The sequence below is a fragment of the Arachis duranensis genome, chromosome 4 (assembly GCF_000817695.3).
Source record: "Arachis duranensis cultivar V14167 chromosome 4, aradu.V14167.gnm2.J7QH, whole genome shotgun sequence".
Taxonomy (NCBI): Eukaryota; Viridiplantae; Streptophyta; class Magnoliopsida; order Fabales; family Fabaceae; genus Arachis; species Arachis duranensis.
In genome coordinates this window covers 78819500-78842059 of record NC_029775.3, presented here as the reverse complement: position 1 = coordinate 78842059, position 22560 = coordinate 78819500, and positions in this window count along the sequence as shown.

Below are 22560 nucleotides of genomic sequence, written 5' to 3'. Positions count from 1 at the left end.
AACTTGAGCTACAGACGTCCGATTGATGTGCTTCCAGTTGCGTTGGAAAGCTGACATTCAGAGCTTTCCAAAGATATATAGCAATCCATATTTGGCTTAAAAATGAGGCAGGAACGAAAGGCATCTTTAAGGACCAAAAACAAGCAAAAATAAACCAAAATACTTCCATCAAGGCTCGAAGAGGGAGACACAAGGAAACCAAGGAAGTCTGCCCTCAAGGAGAGCAGAATGCCCTCTTGGAGGGCAATGTCGTGCTCTTCTTGAAGAAAATCCAAGAAAAAATCAAACTCCAAGTGCCACCCATGGGTTTCGAACCAAGCACCTAAGGGGAGCGAGGAGCGCATCATGACACGGTCCAAGGAAGTGAGTGCGCAAGACACACATGCAAGGCAACATTGCCCTGCCCTCCACAAGGGCAGGGCAGCATCTTCACACACCAAGCTCACACGCACAAGCATCCTGCAGCGCACACCAACGCACCACGCCCGCACCATGGCCGCACGCACCAAATCCTGCCCTGCCCTCCACAAGGGCAGGGCAGCCTCCTGGGAGCAAATAATCATGGGCCAAATATTCAATTTCATATAAATTCAATTCCTCACCAAATTGAATCAAGGCCATCCAAGACCCATTCTCCCTCAAATCCAAAGAAAGCAAAAGCCCACTCAACATGACTTAAAGGCACACAGAGAAGCTAGATTAGGAATTTTCATTTTTTGTGAATTTGTTTTTAAACTAGGGAGTATTAGGATTTGAGAGCTCTCTCTCTTAGTTTTGATTGCTGTTTTGGAATTTTGGATTGGGAAGGAAGGAATTCTGTTTCATTCCTGATTTGAGATTCATCTTGTTCTCTTACTGCATAACTCAATTTTCATTTGCTGTTTTAAATCTTCTTCTTCTGCAATCTGTTCTTTTAATTTTCTGCAACTTCTCTCTTGTTGGATCAAGGAAGGACTTGAGATCTAGACTTGTTTTCTAGTCTCTTCCACTCCTGAGATCTTCAACATCCTTTTAATTGCTGCAAATTAAGCATTGCTTTTCTGTTTTTAAATTCTTCAAGGCATTTTACTCTTTTGCTTAAGATCTACTGCAATTCAATTCATCTTTAGTTCTTCTGTTTATTGCAATTTACTTTCTCTTGTTTAATTTCTGAAATTCCAGCACCCCAGCCCCTTTACTATTCATGTAATTTACTTTCCTTGCAATTTAAGTTTCAGCTATTTTACTTTCTTGTTATTTAAGTTACTTGCAATTTTACTTTCTGCACTTTAATTTTCCTTGCTATTTACCTTCTGTTGGCTACACTTCATCCAAATTCACTTAAATGTTAGCTTGACTAAACTAATCACCCACTAAAATTGCTTGATCCATCAATCCCTGTGGGATCGACCTCACTCTAAGTGAGTTATTACTACTTGATGCGACCCGGTATACTTGCCGGTTGGATATGTGTGTTGGAAATTCGTTTTTCCACAAAAACACCATCACAATCTACCTCTTAGGTCCATCTCAAGCTTCAACAACCTAACCAAGAAGATTCTGGCCAGATTCTCCATCCAAAAAGATAAGGCTAAACATGCCCCAAGTCTATTAGGAATCAAGCAAGGAGATCAGAAAAGTCTTCGCAACTACATGGAAAGATTCAACAAAACATGCCTGGACATACAAAGCCTACCAAAAGAAGCCGCCATTATGGGCCTCATCAATGGCTTGCAAGAGGGACCTTTTAGCCAATTTATATCGAAAAAACACCCCACATCTCTGAACGAAGTGCAAGAATGAGCAGAGAAGTACATCAACATGGAGGAAAACTCTCAAATAGGAGAGACCTCAAAATCTGGATTCACCTATCCCTCCCGGGATAAGGATAAATAGTCCATAAAGAAGGAAGATTGACATGGGGAAAAAATCAAAAAATACCACAATTATACCCCTCTTCGGGTGTCCCTTGTGGATGTCTACAAAGAAGTTTTCCACATTGAAAAAATATCCCCAGCTCGACCACTCAAAGACAAAAAAGTAGGAGGAAATCAGACCGAATATTGTGAATACCATCGAATCTACGGGCATTCCACCAACGAATGTTTTGACTTAAAGAATGGCATAGAAAAACTAGTAAGGGAAGGGAAATTAGATCGGTACCTAGCCACCCGGGACAATGAGCAAAGAAAAAGAGGAAGGGACGATGATGTCGGACGAACCGAGCGATCACTAGAAAGACACGTCCACATGATACACAGTGGATTTGCTGGAGGAGGAATCTCCAAATCATCTTGCAAAAGATATCTTAAAGAAGTATATCATGTTGAGGGAAAGGAGGAAGCACCCGACATCCCCACAATTACTTTCACCAAAGAAGACACATCCAGTATCATCTCAGCACACGACGATCCCATGGTCATCACTATTATACTCGCAAACGCAAATCTCCACCGCACACTGATAGACCAAGGGAGCTCCGCCAATATCTTGTTCAAAATTGCCTTCAACAAGCTCGGCCTGGAAGAAAAAGAACTTAGATCATATCCGAACAGCCTGTTCGGACTGGGAGACACCCCAGTTCAACCACTTGGATACATCTCACTACACACAACCTTCGGAAAAGGAAACCGGTCAAGAACACTCAAGATAGACTACATCGTGGTCGACGTGAGTTCAGCCTACAACGCCTTAATAGGTTCGACAACATTGAATCAGCTCGGCGCAATAGTCTCGACTCCACATCTATGCATGAAATTCCCAACTGCAGAAGGGATAGCTACAATAAAAGTAGACCAGAAGATGGCGTGCCGCTGTTACAATGAAAGTCTAAACCTCAGAGGCAGATGAGAAGAATTCCACACAACCCGAAGGTGAAGTAGAGAAAGTTCAGATCGGAGACATCCCGGACAAAACAACCAATATTGGTACGATTCTAAAAGGAGACATAAAAGAATCACTCGTACAGTTCTTACGAGATAACGTCGACCTCTTTGCATGGAAGGCTGCAGACATGCCAGGCATAGACCCCAAATTAATGTGTCACAAGTTGGCGGTCCACCCAGAATCTCGGCCAGTACAACAGAGACGAAGAAAGCTCAGACCAAAACGATCCCAAGCTGTGGAAGAGCAGGTACAAGCTCTACTGGAGGCAGGATTCATAAGAGAAGTCAAATACCCACTATGGCTAGCTAACGTCGTCTTGGTGAAAAAAATCAAATGGGAAGTGGCGAATGTGCATTGACTGCACTGATCTCAATAAAGCCTGCTGATGAGCGGATAATTTACGCTTTTTGGCATTGTTTTTAGGTAGTTTTTAGTAGGATCTAGCTACTTTTAGGGATGTTTTCATTAGTTTTTATGCTAAATTCACATTTCTGGACTTTACTATGAGTATGTGTGTTTTTTTTGTGATTTCAGGTAACTTCTGGCTGAAATTGAGGGACCTGAGCAAAACTCTGATAAAAGGCTGACAAAGGACTGCTGATGTTGTTGGATTCTGACCTCTCTGCACTTGAAATGGATTTTCTGGAGATACAGAACTCCAAATGGCGCGATCTCAATGGCGTTGGAAAGTAGACATTCAGAGCTTTCCAGCAATATATAATAGTTCATACTTTATTCGTGATTAGACGATGTAAACTGGCGCTCAACGCCAGTTCCATGCTGCATTCTAGAGTCAAACGCCAAAAACACATCACGAACCAGAGTTGAACGCCAAAAACACGTCATAACTTGGCGTTCAACTCCAAAAGAAGCCTCTGCACGTGTAAAGCTCAAGCTCAGCCGAAGCACACACCAAGTGGGCCCCAGAAGTGGATTTCTGCATCAATTACTTACTTCTGTAAACCCTAGTAGCTAGTCTAGTATAAATAGGACTTTTTACTATTGTATTCAGTGTCTTTGATTGTCAGGTCTTTTGACCATCAGGTCTTTTGATCACGTTTGGGGGCTGGCCATTCAGCCATGCCTGAACCTTCATCACTTATGTATTTTCAACGGTGGAGTTTCTACACACCATAGATTAAGGGTGTGGAGCTCTGCTATACCTCAAGTTTTAATGCAATTACTACTATTTTCTATTCAATTCAGCTATTCCTGTTCTAAGATATTCGTTGCACTTCAACATGATGAATGTGATGATCCATGACACTCATCATCATTCTCACCTATGAACGCGTGACTGACAACCACTTCCGTTCTACTTTAGACCGGGCGCATATCTCTTGGATTCCTTAATCAGAATCTTCGTGGTATAAGCTAGATTGATCGCGGCATTCATGAGAATTCAGAAAGTATAAACATTGTCTGTGGTATTCCAAGTAGGATTCAGGGATTGAATGACTATGACGAGCTTCAAACTCGCGATTGTTGGGCGTGATGACAAACACAAAAGAATCAAGGGATTCTATTCCAACATGATCGAGAACCGACAGATGATTTGTCGTGCCGTGAGAGAGCATTTGGACCTTTTTCACTGAGAGGATGGGATGTAGCCATTGACAACGGTGATGCTTTACATACAGCTTGCCATGGAAAGGAGTAAGAAGGATTGGATGAATGCAGTAGGAAAGCAGAGATTCAGAAGGAGCACAACATCTTCATACGCCTATCTAAAATTCCCATCGATGATCTACATAAGTATTTCTATCTTTATTTTCTGTTTATTTATTATTATTATTCGAAAACTCCATAATATTTACTATCCGCCTAACTGAGATTTACATGACCATAGCTTGCTTCATACCAACAATCTCCGTGGGATCGACCCTTACTCACGTAAGGTATTACTTGGAAGACCCAGTGCACTTGCTGGTTAGTTGTGCGGAGTTGTGACTAAGTGTGATTCACGTTTGAGAGCGCTACCAAGTTTTTGGCACCATTGTTGATGATCACAATTTCGTGCACCACCTGCCCAAAAGATCCTTATCCACTACCAAGTATCGATGATCTAGTAGATGCCTCCTCCGGATATAAATACCTCTCGTTTATGGACGCATATTCGGGATACAATCTAATCCCAATGTATCCACCCGACCAAGAAAAACTTCCTTCTTAACCCCAAAAGCAAACTAGTGCTACATCGTTATGCCTTTTGGTCTTAAAAATGCGGGAGCTACTTATCAGAGATTAATGAATAAGGTCTTTACGGATCACATCGGAAAAATCATGGAAGTCTATGTGGATGACATGTTAATAAAGACACAAGGTGAAGAGACGCTATTGTTTGACCTGACCATGGTATTCAACACTATAAGAAGGCATGGCATGCGACTCAATCCTACAAAATGCACCTTTGCAGTAGAAGCTGGCAAATTCTTGGGTTTTATGCTCACACAAAGAGGAATCGAGGCAAATCCAGAAAAATGCCGGGCCATACTTGACATGAAGAGTCCGACTTGTGTCAAAGAGGTACAACAACTCAACGGGAGGTTGGCAGCCTTGTCTAGATTTCTAGCCGGATCGGCAATAAGATCTCTTCCCTTCTACGCCACTCTAAGGAAGGGAAAGAAGCTTGAATGGACAACAGAGTGCGAGCAAGCATTCCAAGATTTCAAAAGATTCCTAGGACAACCACCTATCCTAACTTGGCCACGAGAAGGAGAACCACTCATATTGTATCTCGCGGTAGGAAGTCGGGTAGTAGCCTCAGCACTGGTTTAAGAAGATGACAGTGGGCAACAACCCGTATACTTCATAAGTAAAGCATTAAAAGGATCCGAGCTGAACTACCAAAAATAGAAAAATTTGCCTACGCTCTCATACTAACATCTCGACGACTTCGTCCATACTTCCAAGCTCACACCATTAGGGTTCAGACCAACCAGCCCATAAAAGGGATTTTACAGAAAATAGACCAAGCAGGCAGAATCTTGCAATGAGCAGTCGAGTTGTCTGAATTTGACCTTCAATACGAAGCTCGAACAGCCATTAAATCACAATACCTAGTCGACTTCATTGTAGAATTTACAGACACACCGGAAATCCCCATAGAATGGAATCTCTACATGGACAGTTCCTCAAATAAAACTGGAAGCGGCGCTGGTGTGATAATTGAAAGCGACCAAGGAACCCAAATCGAACTCTCCCTCAAATTCGGGTTCCCTGTCTCAAACAACCAAGCGGAATATGAGGCACTACTAGCTTGCTTGAAACTGGTTAGGGAGGTTGGAGCTCAAATACTTATCATCTTCAGCGACTCACAAGTAGTCACTTCACAAATAGCAGAGAGCTACTGATGAGCAGATAATTTATACGCTTTTTGGCATTATTTTTAGGTAGTTTTTAGTAGGATCTAGTTACTTTTAGGGATGTTTTCATTAGTTTTTATGTAAAATTCACATTTCTGGACTTTACTATGAGTTTGTGTGTTTTTCTGTGATTTCAGGTATTTTCTGGCTGAAATTGATGGACCTGAGCAAAACTCTGATAGTCTGATAAAGGACTGATGATGTTGTTGGATTCTGACCTCCCTGCACTCGAAATAGATTTTCTGGAGCTACAGAACTCCAAATGGTGCGCTCTCAATGGCGTTAGAAAGTAGTCATCCATAGCTTTCCAGAAATATATAGTAGTTCATACTTTAATCGAGATTAGATGACGTAAACTGGCGCTCAACGCCAGTTCCATGCTGCATTCTGGAGTCAAACGCCAGAAACACGTCATGAATCAGAGTTGAACGCCAAAAACACGTTACAACTTGGCGTTCAACTCCAAAAGAAGCCTCTGCCCGTGTAAAGCTCAAGCTCAGCCCAAGCAAACACCTAGTGGGCCCCAGAAGTAGATTTATGCATCAATTACTTACTTTTGTAAACCCTAGTAGCTAGTCTAGTATAAATAGGACATTTTACTATTGTATTAGACATCTTTGGTCTCACTTTTATTCTATTATTCATCTTAGGAGACTATTGATCACGTTTATGGGGGCTGGCCATTCGGCCATGCCTGGACCATCACTTATGTATTTTCAACGGTGGAGTTTCTACACACCATAGATTAAGGGTGTGGAGCTCTGTTGTATCTCAAGTTTTAATGCAATTACTACTATTTTCCATTCAATTCAGTTTATTTCTGTTCTAAGATATTCGTTGCACTTCACCATGACGAATTTGATGATCCGTGACACTCATCATCATACTCACCTATGAACGCGTGACTGACAACCACCTCCATTCTACCTTAGACCGAGTGCATATCTCTTGGATTTCTTAATCAGAATCATCGTGGTATAAGCTAGAATTGATGGCAGCATTCATGAGAGTCCGGAAAGTCTAAACCTTGTCTGTGGTATTCCAAGTAGGATTCAGGGATTGAATGACTGTGACGAGCTTCAAACTCGCGATTGTTGGGCGTGATGACAAACGCAAAAGAATCAATGGATTCTATTCTGACATGATCGAGAACCGACAGATGATTAGCCGTGCCGTGACAAAGTATTTAGACCTTTTTCACTGAGAGGATAGGATGTAGCCATTGACAATCGTGATGCCCTACATACAGCTTGCCATGGAAAGGAGTAAGAAGGATTGGATGAAGGCAGTAGGAAAGCAGGGATTCAAAAGGAGCACAGCATCTTCATACGCCTATCTGAAATTCCCACCAATGATTTACATAAGTATTTCTATCTTTATTTTTTGTTTATTTATTATTATTATTCGAAAACTCCATAATCATTTATTATTCGCCTAACTGAGATTTACAAGATGACCATAGCTTGCTTCATACCAACAATCTCCGTGGGATCGACCCTTACTCACGTAAGGTTTATTACTTGGACGACCCAGTGCACTTGCTGGTTAGTTGTGCGAAGTTGTGAAGTTATGTTTGGACCATGGTATCGTGCACCAAGTTTTTGGCGCCATTACCAGGGAGAGAACGAACATGAATGCCATTATCAGAAAATCACAATTTTGCCTACCATGTTTTTGGCGCCGTTGCCAGGGATTGTTCGAGTTTGGACAACTGACGGTTCATCTTGTTGTTCAGATTAGGTAATTTTCTTTTCAAAAATTTTTTTAAAAAATTTATCCCTATTTTCAAAAAAATAATAAATAAATTATTCTATGACTTCAGAATTTTTAAGAATGGATTCTAGAGTTTCATGTAACAAGTTGAAGCTTGGCTGGTTGTAAAGCCGTATCCAAATTCTTTTGGATTGAGGCTTCCACTTGTCAACATAAAAGGCATGTATACGGAGTTGGATGAAGTATCAGCTGTTGCATGCCTGATTTATATCCTAAAGCTGGTTGGCTATTAAGCCATGTCCAACCCTTGGATTGGAGCTTTAGGCTAACATTGAAAAATTCCTAGAATTCTCATTAAAAATTTTGAATTTCTTATTTTCCTTTTCCTATATGTTTTTCGAAAAAAAAATACAAAGAAAATACAAAAAAAATCATAAAATCATAAAAAAAATAAAAAATATTTTGTGATTCTTGTTTGAGTCTTGTGTCATGTTTTAAGTTTGGTGTCAATTGCATATTCATCTTGTTCTTGCATTTTTCAAAAATGCATGCATTCATAGTGTTCTTCATGATCTTCAAGTTGTTCTTGGTAAGTCTTCTTGTTTGATCTTTAAATTTTCTTGTTTTGTGTTATATAATGTTTTTCATGTGCATTTTTGCATTCATAGTGTCTAAACATGAAAGATTTCTAAGTTTGGTGTCTTGCATGTTTTCTTTGCATTAAAAGTTTTTCAAAAAATATGTTCTTGATGTTCATCATGATCTTCAAAGTGTTCTTAGTGTTCATCTTGACATTCATAGTGTTCTTGCATGCATTCTTTGTTCTGATCCAAAAAGAAAAGAGAAAAACATAAAAATCACGTTTTAATTTTTCTCTCTCGTAATTAAAAAATTCAAAAATAAAAAATATCTTGTCCTTATTTTTCTCAAAATTTTGAAAATTTGAGTTGACTTAGTCAAAAATTTTTAAAACTTAGCTATTTCTTATAAGTCAAGTCAAATTTTCAATTTTAAAAATCTTATCTTTTCAAAAACTTTTTCAAAAATCAATTCTCTTTCATTTTTTATATTTCGAAAAGTTAAAAATATTTTTCAAAATCTTCTTCTTAATTTTATTTCAAATTTTCGGAACTTAACTAACAAGTAATGTGATTGATTCAAAAATTTGAAGTGTTACTTTCTTGTTAAGAAAGGTTCAATCTTTAAATTCTAGAATCATATCTTTTAGTTTCTTGTTAGTCAAGTAATTAATTTTAATTTTAAAAAATTAAATCTTTTTCAACCATATCTTTTTAATCATATCTTTTCTATCATATCTTTTCAAAATTTTATCTTTTTCAAAAATTTGATTTCAAAATATCTTCCAACTTCATATCTTTTCAAAATTAAATTTCAAATCTTTTTCAACTAACTAGTTGACTTTTTGCTTGTTTTAACTATATTTTATCTTTTTCAAAACCACCTAACTACTTTTCTCTCCCTAATTTTCGAAAATTACCTCTCTCTTTTTCAAAATTCTTTTAATTAACTAATTGTTTTAGATTTTAATTTTAATTTTATTTCTTCTCTTAATTTTCGAAAATCACTAACTCTTTTTCAAAATTTATTTTTGAATTTCTCCTTCTCTCATCCTATTCTATTTATTTATTTATTTACTAACACTTCTCTTCATCTCAAGAATCTGAACCTATCTTCACCCTTGTGTTTGGATTCTTACATTTTTCTTCTTCTATTCCCTTCTTCTTCTACTAACATAAAGGAATCTCTCTACTGTGGTAAAGAGGATCCCTATTATTATTTTCTGTTCCCTTCTTTTTCATATGAGCAGGAGCAAGGACAAGAACATTCGTGTTGAAACAGATCCTGAACTTGAAAGGACTCTGAAGAGGAAACTAAGAGAAGCTAAATTACAACAATTTAGAGACAACCTTACAGAAACTTTCGAAAAAGAAGAGGAGATGGCAGCCGAAATAATAATGCAAGGAGGATGCTCGGTGATTACACTACACCTACTTCCAAGTTTGATGGAAGAAGCATCTCAATCCCTGCCATTGGAGCAAATAATATTGAGCTAAAACATCAACTAGTTGCTCTACTGCAACAGAACTGCAAGTTCCATGGACTTCCATCAAAAGATCCCTACCAGTTTTTAACTGAGTTCTTGCAGATCTGTGAGACTGTTAAGACTAATGGAGTAGATCCTGAAGTCTACAGGCTCATGCTTTTCCCTTTTGCTGTAAGAGACAGAGTTAGAATATGGGTAGATTCCCAACCTAAAGATAGCCTGGACTCCTGGGATAAGCTGGTCGCAGCCTTCTTGGATAAGTTCTTTCCTCCTCAAAAGCTGACCAAGCTTAGAGTGGATGTTCAGACCTTTAAACAAAAAGGTATGGTGAATCCCTCTATGAAGCTTGGGAAAGATACAAGCAGATGACCAATAAGTGTCCTTCTGACATGCTTTCAGAGTGGACCATTTTAGATATATTCTATTATGGTCTATCTGAATTCTCTAAGATGTCACTGGACCATTCTGCAGGTGGACCCATTCACCTAAAGAAAATGCCTGCAGAAGCTCAAGAACTCATTTACATGGTTGCAAATAACCAGTTCATGTACACTTCTGAGAGAAATTTCGTGAATAATGGGACGCCTCAGAGGAAATGAGTTCTTGAAATTGATGCTCTGAATGCCATATTGGCTCAGAACAAAAATGTTGACTCAGCAAGTCAACATGATTTCTCAAAGTCTGAATGGATGGCAAAATGCATCCAACAGTACTAAAGAGGCCTCTCCTGAAGAAGAAGCATATGATCCTGAAAACCCTGCAATAGCAGAGGTAAATTATATGGGTGAACCTTATGGAAACACCTATAATTCATCATGGAGAAATCATCCAAATTTCTCATGGAAGGATCAACAAAAGCCTCAACAAGGCTTTAATAATGGTGGAAGAAATAGCTCAGCATCAGCAAGCCTTATCCATCATCTTCTCAGCAACAGACAGAGAATTCTGAGCAGAGCACTTCTAATTTAGCAAACTTAGTCTCTGATCTGTCTAAGGCCACTTTAAGTTTCATGAGTGAAACAAGGTCCTCCATTAGAAATTTGGAGGCACAAGTGGGCCAGTTGAGTAAGAAAGTCACCGAAACTCCTCCTAGTACTCTCCCAAGCAATACTGAAGAGAATCCAAAAAGAGAGTGCAAGGCCATTGATATAATCAAAATGGCCAAACCTAGAGAGGAAGGGGAGGACGTGAGTCTCAATGAGGAATACCTCATGGGACGTCTCCCAGGCAAGAAGGAGTTCCTTATTGAGGACCTGAAGGAATCTGACGCACATATAGAGACCATAGAGATCCCATTAAATCTCCTTCTACCATTCATGAGCTCTGAAGACTATTCTTCCTCTGAAGAGGATGAAAATGTAACTGGAGAGCAAGTTGCTCAATATCTAGGAGCCATCATGAAGCTGAATGCCAAATTGTTTGGTAATGAGACTTGGGAAGATGAACATCCCTTGCTCATTAATGAACTAGATACATGGGTTCAGCAAACTTTACCTCAAAAAAGACAAGATCCTGGCAATTTCTTAATACCCTGTACCATAGGCACCATGACCTTTAAGAAGGCTCTGTGTGACCTAGGGTCAGGCATAAATCTTATACCACTCTCTGTAATGGAGAAGCTAGGGATCATTGAGGTACAACCTGTCAAATTCTCATTGCAAATGGCAGACAAGTCAGTAAGACAAGCTTATAGATTGGTAGAGGACGTGTTAGTGAAGGTTGAAGGCCTTTACATCCCTGCTGATTTCATAATCTTAGACACTAGAAAGGTGGAGGATGAATGCATCATCCTTGGAAGACCTTTCCTAGCCACAGAAGGAGCTGTGATAGATGTTAACAGAGGAGAATTAATCCTTCAATTGAATGGGGACTATCTTGTGTTTAAGACCCAAGGGCGTTCTTCTGTAACAATGGAGAGGAAGCATGAAAAGCTTCTCTCAGTACAGAGTTAAACAGAGCCCCCACAATCAAACTCTAAGTTTGGTGTTGGGAAGCCATAGCCAAACTCTAAGTTTGGTGTTGAATCCCTACATCCAAACTCTAAGTTTGGTGTTAGGAGTCTACAACATTGACCTGATCACCTGTGAGGCTCCATGAGAGCCCACTGTCAAGCAAGTGACATTAAAGGAGCACTTATTGGGAGGCAACCCAATTTTTATTTATATAATCTTATTTTTTCTTTATTTTTTCTTTATGTTTTATTAGGTTCATGATCATGTGGAGTCACAAAATAAATACTAAAATTAAAAATAGAATCAAAAACAGCAGAAGAAAAAGCATACCTTGGAGGAAGAGCTTACTAGCGTTTAAACACCAGTAAGGAGCATCTGGCTGGCGTTCAATGCCAGAACAGAGCATGGTTCTGGCGTTGAATGCCAGAAACAAGCAACATCCTGGCGTTTAAATGCCAGGAATACACCTGATGAGCGGATAATTTATACGCTTTTTGGCATTGTTTTTAGTATGTTTTTAGTATATTTTAGTTAGTTTTTATTATATTTTTATTAGTTTTTAGTTAAAATTCACTTTTCTAGACTTTACTATGAGTTTGTGTGTTTTCTATGATTTCAGGTATTTTCTGGCTGAAATTGAGGGACCTGAGCAAAAATCTGATTCAAAGGCTGAAAAGGACTGCAGATGCTGTTAGATTCTGACCTCCCTGCACTCGAAGTGGATTTTCTGGAGCTACAGAAGCCCAATTGGTGCGCTCTCAACTGCGTTGGAAAGTAGACATCCTGGGCTTTCTAGAAATGTATAATAGTCTATACTTTGCCCGAGATTTGATGGCCCAAATAGGCGTTCCAAGTCAGCTTAAGAATTCTAGCGTAAAACGTCGGAACTGGCACAAGAATGGGAGTTAAACGCCCAAACTGGCCCAAAAGCTGGCGTTTAACTCCAAGAAGAGTCTCTACAGGAAAATGCTTCAATGCTCAGCCCAAGCACACACCAAGTGGGCACGGAAGTGGATTTTTATGTCATTTACTCATATTTGTAAACCCTAAGCTACTAGTTCTCTATAAGTAGGACCTTTTGCTATTGTATTTTCGTCTTTTGATCACTTGAATCTTTTGATCATGTTTTTATGATTGAACCCTCTTTGGGAGGCTGGCCATTTGGCCATGCCTAGACCTTTTTCTTATGTATTTTCAACGGTGGAGTTTCTACACACCATAGATTAACGTGTGGAGCTCTGCTGTACCTCGAGTACTAATGCAATTACTATTGTTCTTCTATTCAATTCAGCTTATTCTTGTTCTAAGATATCACTTGTTCCTCAACTTGATGAATGTGATGATCCGTGACACTCATCATCATTCTCACCTATGAACGTGTGCCTCACAACCACCCTCGTTCTACCTTAGATTGAGTGGATATCTCTTGGATCCCTTAATCGGAATCTTCATGGTATAAGCTAGAATTGATGGCGGCATTCAAGAGAATCCGGAAGGTCTAAACCTTGTCTGTGGTATTCTTAGTAGGATTCAAGGATTGAATGACTGTGACGAGCTTCAAACTCGCGATTGTGGGGCGTTAGTGACAGACGCAAAAGAATCACTGGAATCTATTCCGACATGATCGAGAACCGACAGCTGAATAGCCGTGCTGTGACAGAGCGCGTTGAACATTTTCATTGAGAGGACGGGACTGTAGCAATTGACAATGGTGATGCCCAACATACAGCTTGCCATGGAAAGGAGTAAGAAGGATTGGATGAAGACAGTAGGAAAGCAGAGAGACGGAAGGGACAAAGCATCTCCATACGCTTATCTGAAATTCCCACCAATGAATTGCATAAGTATATCTATCTTTATTCTGTGCTTTATTCATAAATCATTCATAACTATTTGAATCTGCCTGACTGAGATTTACAAGATGACCATAGCTTGCTTCATACCAACAATCTCCGTGGGATCGACCCTTACTCGCGTAAGGTTTATTACTTGGACGACCTAGTGCACTTGCTGGTTAGTTGTGCGAAGTTGTGATAAAGAGTTGAGATTGTAATTGAGCGTACCATGTTGATGGCGCCATTGATGATCACAATTTCATGCACCAACACCCTGAGGAGAGCTGGCGCTGATCGCTAGAAACAAGCATGGAACTGGCGTTCAACGCCAGAAACATGCTGCAAATAGGCGTTGAACGCCCAAAACAAGCCTGAAGCTGGTGTTCAACGCCAGAAACAAGCATCAATCTGGCGTTGAACGCCAAGACTGCATGCAAAGGGCATTTTACACGCCTCATTGGTGCAGGGATGTAAATCCTTGACACCTCAGGATCTGTAGACCCCACAGGATCATCTCAGGATCTGCGGACCCCACAGGATCCCCACCTACCTCAACTCACCCTTTCTGTCTTTTTCACACAACCCAATAAACACTCTTCCCCAAAACCCTTCACTAATCGCTTCAATCTCTCTTCCCCATCACCTCTTCACCACTCACGTCCATCCACTCTTCTCCAAAAACCCCATCTCTTTCCCACCCAAACCCACCCGAAATAGCCGAACCTACTCCCTCTCCCTTCACTATATAAAGCCCTCTATCCTTCTTCATTTTCACACACCACAACCCTCTCTTCTTCACCTTGGCCAAAACCACACACTTCTCCCTTTCCTCCATATCTTCTTCTTCTTCTTCTATTCTTTCTTCTCTTGCCCGAGGGCGAGCAATATTCTAAGTTTGGTGTGGTAAAAGCATAGCTTTTTGTTTTTCCATAACCATTGATGGCACTTAAGGCCGGAGAAACCTCTGGAAAAGGGAAAGGAAAGACAAAAGCTTCCACCTCCAAGTCATGAGAGATGGAGAGATTCATCTCCAAAGCCCATCAAGACCACTTCTATGAAGTATCCGGAGATCCGACATGAGATCCAAAGAAGAGGTTGGGAAGCTCTGACCAACCCTATTCAACAAGTCAGAATCTTAATGGTTCAAGAGTTCTATGCCAATGCATGGATCACTAGGAACCATGATCAAAGTGTGAACCCGAATCCAAAGAATTATTTTACAATGGTTCGGGGGAAATACTTAGATTTTAGTCCGAAAAATGTGAGGTTGCCGTTCAACTTGCCCATGATGCAAGGAGATGCACGCCCCTACACTAGAAGGGTCAACTTTGATCAAAGGTTGACCAAGTCCTTATGGACTTATGTGTGGAAGGAGCTCAATGGAAAAGAGACTCCAAAGGCAAGCCGGTTCAATTAAGAAGACTGGACCTCAAGCCTGTGGCTAGAGGATGGTTGGAGTTCATCCAACAGTCCATCATCCCCACTAGCAACCGATCCGAAGTTACTGTGGATCGGGCCATCATGATTCATAGCATCATGAATGGAGAGAAAGTAGAAGTTCATGAAGTCGTCTCCCTTGAATTCTACAAAATAGCCGAAAAGTCCTCCATCATGGCAAGGCTAGCTTTTCCTCCTCTTATTTACCATCTATGTTACTCAGCTGGAGTTATCATAGAAGGAGACATCTCCATTGAGGAGGATAAGCCCATCATTAAGAAGATGATGGAGCAAATAATAGAGCCCACTCATGGATCCCAAGAGACGCATGAAGAAGCTCATCACCAAGAAATCCCAGAATGCCTCAAGGGATGCACTTTCCTCCCAACAATTATTGGGAACAACTCAACACTTCTCTATAAGAATTGAGTTACAATATGGATCAATTAAGGGTGCAACATCAAGAGCACTCCATCATTCTCCATGAAATTAGAGAAGATCAAAGAGTAATGAGGGAGGAGCAACAAAGGCAAGGAAGAGACATAGAAGAGCTCAAGGACATCATGGTTCTTTCAAGAAGAAAGCGCCACCATCACTAAGGTGGACTCATTCCTTGTTCTTATTTCTCTATTGTTTTTCTTTTCGGTTTTTATGCTATATGTTTGTTTATGTTTTGTGTCTCTACTTCATGATCATTAGTATATAGTAACTATGTCTTAAGGTAATAAATAATTCCATGAATCCTTCACCTGTCTTAAATGAAAAATGTTTCTAATTTAAAAGAACAAAAAGTACATAAGTTTCAAATTTATCCTTGAATTTAGTTTAATTATATTAATGTGGTGACAATACTTTTTGTTTTCTGAATGAATGCTTGAACAGTGCATATTTTTTATCTTGTTGTTTATGAATGTTAAAATTGTTGGCTCTTGAAAGAATGATGAACAAAGAGAAATGTTACTTGATGCATGAAAACTTGTCTCTCAACAAATTTCCCTTCGGCAAGTATACCGAATTGTCGTCAAGTAAAACTCACAATAGAGTGAGGTTGAATCCCACAGGGATTGATTGGTCAAGCAACTTTAGTTAGAAGAATATGCTAGTTAAGCTAAACAGAATTGAGATTGAGATGCAGGAATTTAAATGACTAGAAAGTAAATAATAGAAATTAAAGTGCAGAATCTTAAATGGGGAGTTGGGATAATGAGTAGGAATTTAAATGGCAGAAAGTAAATAGAATGGGTAAGATCAGAAATGGGGAAATCATTGGGTTTAGGAGATGTTGCATTCTCCGGATCAAGTTCATTCGCATATCTTCCTCAATCAATGCATTCATTAATCTCCTTGGCAATCTTAAGTGATTGGATCCCAATTCCTTGGCAATCCAATCTCTCTAAGCTTGAACAATTGCCCAATTCCTTGATTTAATTGCTCATGGGAAGAGATGAAAGTGCGGTCACTGATTATACCACATGTATTTCCAAATCAAAGTGTTAGGAGGATTAAATGTCACAATATCCATCCAAACTCCAATTTGGTTCAACATGAGAAAGCATTTCTAGCATGATTTCCTCATCCCTTTTCCAAGGTTCAAAGGAGATCCAATTATGGAGAGTTTCTTTTCCAAGACAACTAACCAATTGAATTAAGATCGAAAGCTTTCTAGTAAGATCAAGAGAAAAGAAAGAAAAAGAAGAATGAAAACTATAATTGATCCATCAAATTACAATAGAGCTCCCTAACCCAATGAAAGGGGTTTAGTTGTTCATAGCTCTAGGAATCAAAAATGGCAGAAAAGAAGAATCCATGCTAGAAGTACAGAAAAGTAAATATGCAGAGAGTAGTTCCCAAAAGTGCTAAGCTTCCCTCTAGTTCAAAACTACTCCTATTTATACTACTCCTCATGATCTTCTAGTGAGTTCTTCAAGTCTTGGATGTGGACTCTGGACCTTGAGTTGAAGCAATTCTCATCTTTAGTGGGCCCAGCTTGCAGAGAAATAAGAATTAGGCTTGGGCATTTAGTGAGATTAACGTTGGGTAATATTTTGAGTGTGAGAACGTTAGTGTCATTCACTTTTTCCACTAACGTTCCACCCTTATATACCCACGTTAATTCTAACGTTAGAAATCTTAACGTGACTTCTAACGTTTCTTACTCAATCCTTGGCCAACGTTAATGGGACTCACTTTTCCCATTAACGTTGGCTTGTGCCCCTTTTCACAAACGTTAATGGGAATCACTTTTCCCATTAACGTTGCTTGCCTCTTGCCCCTACATTAGATTTCATGTTAGCTTGGCTAACGTAGCTCTTAACGTGGGTCTCTATCACCTTCGAGAGCGTTAGTGACACTCACCTTTGTCACTAACGCTCCAATTGCCTTAAGTCCCTACATTAGAACCCACGTTAAGTTAACGTGGCTCTTAACATAGTAATGAAGCCATCTCCCAAAGTTAGTGACAAAAGTGAGTGTCACTAACGTTGGTTCTTCGAATTCAACTCCACGTTAACTCTCACGTTAACAATCTTAACGTGAGAGTTAACGTAGGCAATGCTAATGATCCAACGTTAGTGACAAAAGTGAGTGTCACTAACGTTGGCGTTGTTGATCCTCTTCCATGTTAGAGTTCACATTAACTAAGTTAACGTGACTCTTAACGTGGGGCATTGCCTAGTTTCCCAACGTTAGTGGTGTTCACTTTTACCACTAACGTTGAGGAGAAACGTTATTGGAGTTCAAGTTTCTCGTTAACGTGGAGTCCTCTTTTTCTTCTACGTTAAGTACCACGTTAACTTAGTTAACGTGGTTCTTAACGTAAGCTATGAATGGCTTCGCAGGCGTTATTGGTGATCACTTTTCTCATTAACGTTGCAAGATCTTTGACATCCCACGTTAGTAGTCACGTTAACTAAGTTAGCGTGAATGCTAACATGGTTCTTCCATGCTTCGTTTGTCCTGAAATCAAGCAATTAAAGTGCATCAAAGCTCTAGCTAAAGTCATGAGATTATGCATCATCAAATTCTCATGCAATTCTGGCAAAAATCTCATGAAATCATGCAAAATTCACAATAGTTGCTTAAATGAATGTGTAAGTGTATTTTCACCCAAAACTTGCCTTATTCACTAGGAAAATGCATGAAACTACCCTAAAACAGTAAAGAAAAGGTCAGTGAAACTGGCTTAGATGCCCTGGCATCATTACTGATAATCTGAAAAATCATAAATTTGATTCTTGAAGCAAGAAAAAGCAGTGAAAAAGCAAAAGCTTGCGGAAAAAAATAGAAAGAAAAAGAAAAAAAGCAAGCAGAAAAAGCCAATAGCCCTTAAAACCAAAAGGCAAGGGTAAAAAAAATCCAAGGCTTTGAGCATCAATGGATAGGAGGGCCCATGATATCGCTCAAGGTTCCTCATGGTGGCTTCATGTCTCTCTTGTCCTTTAAGCAAGCTCTCTTGTCCTTTGGCTAGACTTTGAGTGGTCTGAGTAAGTGATTGTGTATTTTGGGTAAGGGCTTGTAAGGTTGCTTCAAGACTTGAGATCCTGGTTTCAGGATGGTCAATGGGTGGTATGATAGGGTATGATTGTTATTGCTGGAAGTTGTTTGGAGCATTGAGGTGAGTGATAAACCCCATTTGTAGGGTTTATCTTGTGCTTGATTTAGGGGATTTTATAACCTTTTACCCACATTTATCCATTGAAATAGCATGGTTTTATAACTTCTCCTTTAATTGTGCTTAAGAGTGAAAACATGCTTTTTAGGACTTAAAATAGCTAAATCTAATTCTCCTTGATTCCATTAGATGCCTTGATATGTTTGCTAAGTGATTTCAGATTTAGGACGCAGGGATTGGACCAAGGGAATGAAGGAAAAGCATGTAAAAATGGAGAACTCATGAAGAAATGTAGGAATCACAAAAGCTGTCTAGCCGACCTCTTTGCACTTAATCGACCATAACTTGAGCTACAGAGGTCCAAATGATGCGGTTCTAGTTGGGTTGGAAAGCTAACATCCCGGGCTTCGAAACAAGATAAGATTTTCCATAGTTTCTATACGTATGGTGACGCGCACATACACTGTATGTGCACACGTCGTTGCTGCCATATGATCCACTTAACGCAATACGTGGCCAGCGATTTTAGAAGCCTTGTGGGCCCAATCCAACTCATTTCTGATGCTATTTAAGCCAAGGATTGAAGAGGGATGAACAAGTTAGTTACCATAGTCATAGTTTAGTTTTAGAAGTAGTTTCTAGAGAGAGAAGCTCTCACTTCTCTCTAGGATTAGGATTAGGATTAGGTTTAGTCTTAGATCTAGATTTTAATTCATCTTCTTCTACTTCTATCTTCTCAATTTCTTGTTGTTACATTCATTCTTCTTCCATTCTTTTGTTGTAATTTCCTTTATGTTGTTCTTGTGTTTTGTTGTAGATCTCCTTTTGTTTCTTCTACTCTCTTTCAATTCAATCAAGGTTATTCATAATAAATGTGTTTCTTTGATTGTTGTTGTTAATTCCTTTCAATAATTGTTGTTAGATTTCATTCTTGTTGTCAATTTACTATGCTTTTCTTTTGTGCCTTCCAAGTGTTTGAGAAAATGCTTGGTTGGATTCTAGAGTAGAGTTTTATGTTCTTGGCTTGGAAAGGTAACTTAGGAACTCTTGAGCAAGACCTTTTTAGGCCTTAGTTTACTTTCTTGCCATTTATCTTTCATGTTTCTTATTAAAACCCCAAAAATAACTCACAATCAATAACAAAACACTTCATTACAATTCCTAGGGAGAACGACCCGAGGTTTGAATACTTCGGTTATTAATTTTAGGGGTTTGTTACTTGTGACAAACAATCTTTTGTATGAAAGGATTATTGTTGGTTTAGAAACTATACTTGCAACGAGAATTCATCTGTGAAATTCTAAACCGTCAATAATCCAATCATCAAAATGGCGTCGTTGCTAGGGAATTGCAATTGTGTTGTGTTATTGGTTATTGTATATATGTGAATATTGTGAATATGTTTGCTTTTTGCTTCTTTGTTAGTTTTTAGTTTGTTCTCTTTATTTGTTCCTATTTTTTTGTTGTTGCCCTCTCTTACTATCATGAATTCTCACTTTGGCTATGAGTGTGATTACAACTATGTTGTAGGTGATGAGAACTTCAATGAGAATGTGTATCAAGGTTGGGACACTCAAAGGTGGGAGGAACCATATGCATATGATCAATCTTCATGGCAACAACCTCCACCAATGCACTATGAAAAAGAGCCATTCTATGATGCATATCAATCCAATGGCTATGGTGAATCTCCTTGTGACTTTCAAGAACCACCCCCATATGCCTATGATCCATATCCTCAACATAACTCTCAACCATACTCACAAGCCCCTTCTTACCAACCACCTTCATATGACCCTAATTCATATCCATCCTACCAACAACCATATGAGCCATATGAACCACATATAGAGCCACCACAATTCCAACATCAATATTTTCAAGAGCCACCCCCTCCACATTATTACCAAGATGAACCACCCCCAATATATGAAAATTTTCAACCACAAGATGAATTCTACCTTCCACCACAACCTCATATGGAAGAATACTCATATCCATTGATCCAAGAGCCATATGATCCCTATCATATTATCCAAGAGGAACAAGAGTCAAGGGATCATCTCAAGGAAGCATTGGATCAATTTCAAGCAACCATGGAGTGTGTTGTGCAACAAGTGGAAAGAATGGAAAACATTGAACCACCACAACTCTACCAAGAAGAACCACCTTCCTATTATGAACCCTTTCCCCAATTTGATGAACCCTTCCACCCACCCTAATCTCTAATGGATGAGACCCTTGGTGTTCTTGTTCAAGGGCAAGAAGAGATGAAAAGGGATGTGCAAAATTTCATGGCCGCCTTGGATGCAGTAACAAATCAATTAGCCTCCCAATGCTTGAACACTCAAGGAACTCCCATGGCTACATGTGGAGAATCAAATGAAGAACATAGCATGAAGGAGAGATTGGAAACTCTGATGGTAAATGAGGGAAGTTGCTTTGTATTGGAACAATTGGAGGAAGCTTTAATTGTTGAAGACAAGGAAGAAATGGTAGAAGACTTAGGAGATGCGGAGCTTCCATGGGAACATAGAGTTGAAGAAAACCCTTAAATCTTCTAGGGAAGTGTTGAGTTGTTCCCAATAGTTGTTGGGAGGAAAGTGCATCCCTTGAGGCATCTCAGGGATTTCTTGATGATGAGCTTCCTCATGCATCTCTTGAGATCCGTGGAGGGTCTCTCTTGCTTGCTCCATTCTCTTCTTGGTGATGGGCTTATCCTCTTCAATGAGGATGTCTCCTTCTATGATAACTCCAACTGAGTAACACAGATGGCAAATAAGATGAGGAAAAGCTAGCCTTGCCATGGTGGAGGACTTTTCGGCTATTTTGTAGAATTCATGGGAGATGACTTCATGAACTTCTACTTCCTCTCCAATCATGATGCTATGAATCATGATGGCCCGATCCACAGTAACTTCAGATCGGTTGCTAGTAGGAATGATGGAGCGTTGAATGAACTCCAACCACCCTCTAGCCACAGGCTTGAGGTCCAGTCTTCTTAGTTGAACCGGCTTGCCTTTGGAGTCTCTTTTCCATTGAGCTCCTTCCACACATATGTCCATAAGTACTTGGTCCAACCTTTGATTAAAGTTGACCCTTCTAGTGCAGGGGCGTTCATCTCCTTGCATCATGGGCAAGTGGAATGCCAACCTCACATTTTCCGGACTAAAATCTAAGTATTTCCCCCGAACCATTGTGAGATAATTCTTTGGATTCAGATTCACACTTTGATCATGGTTCCTAGTGATCCATGCATTGGCATAGAACTCTTGAACCATTAAGATTCTGACTTGTTGCATGGGGTTGGTTAGGGCTTCCCAACCTCTTCTTCGGATTTCATGTCGGATCTCCGGATACTCATTTTTCTTGATTTTGAAAGGGACCTCAGGGATCACCTTCTTCTTTGCCACAACATCATAGAAGTGGTCTTGATGGCTTTTGGAGATGAATCTTTCCATCTCCCATGACTCGGAGGTGGAAGCTTTTGTCTTCCCTTTTTCTTTTCTAGAGGATTCTCCGGCCTTAGGTGCCATTGATGGTAATGGGAAAACAAAAAGATTATGCTTTGACCACACCAAACTTAAAATATTGCTCGCCCTCGAGCAAGAGAAGAAAGAAGAGAAGAAGAAGAAGAAGAAAATATAGAGGAGAGTGAGGGAATGTGTTTCGGTCAAGGTATAGAAGAGGGGGTTTGTGTTGTGTGAAAATGAAGTAT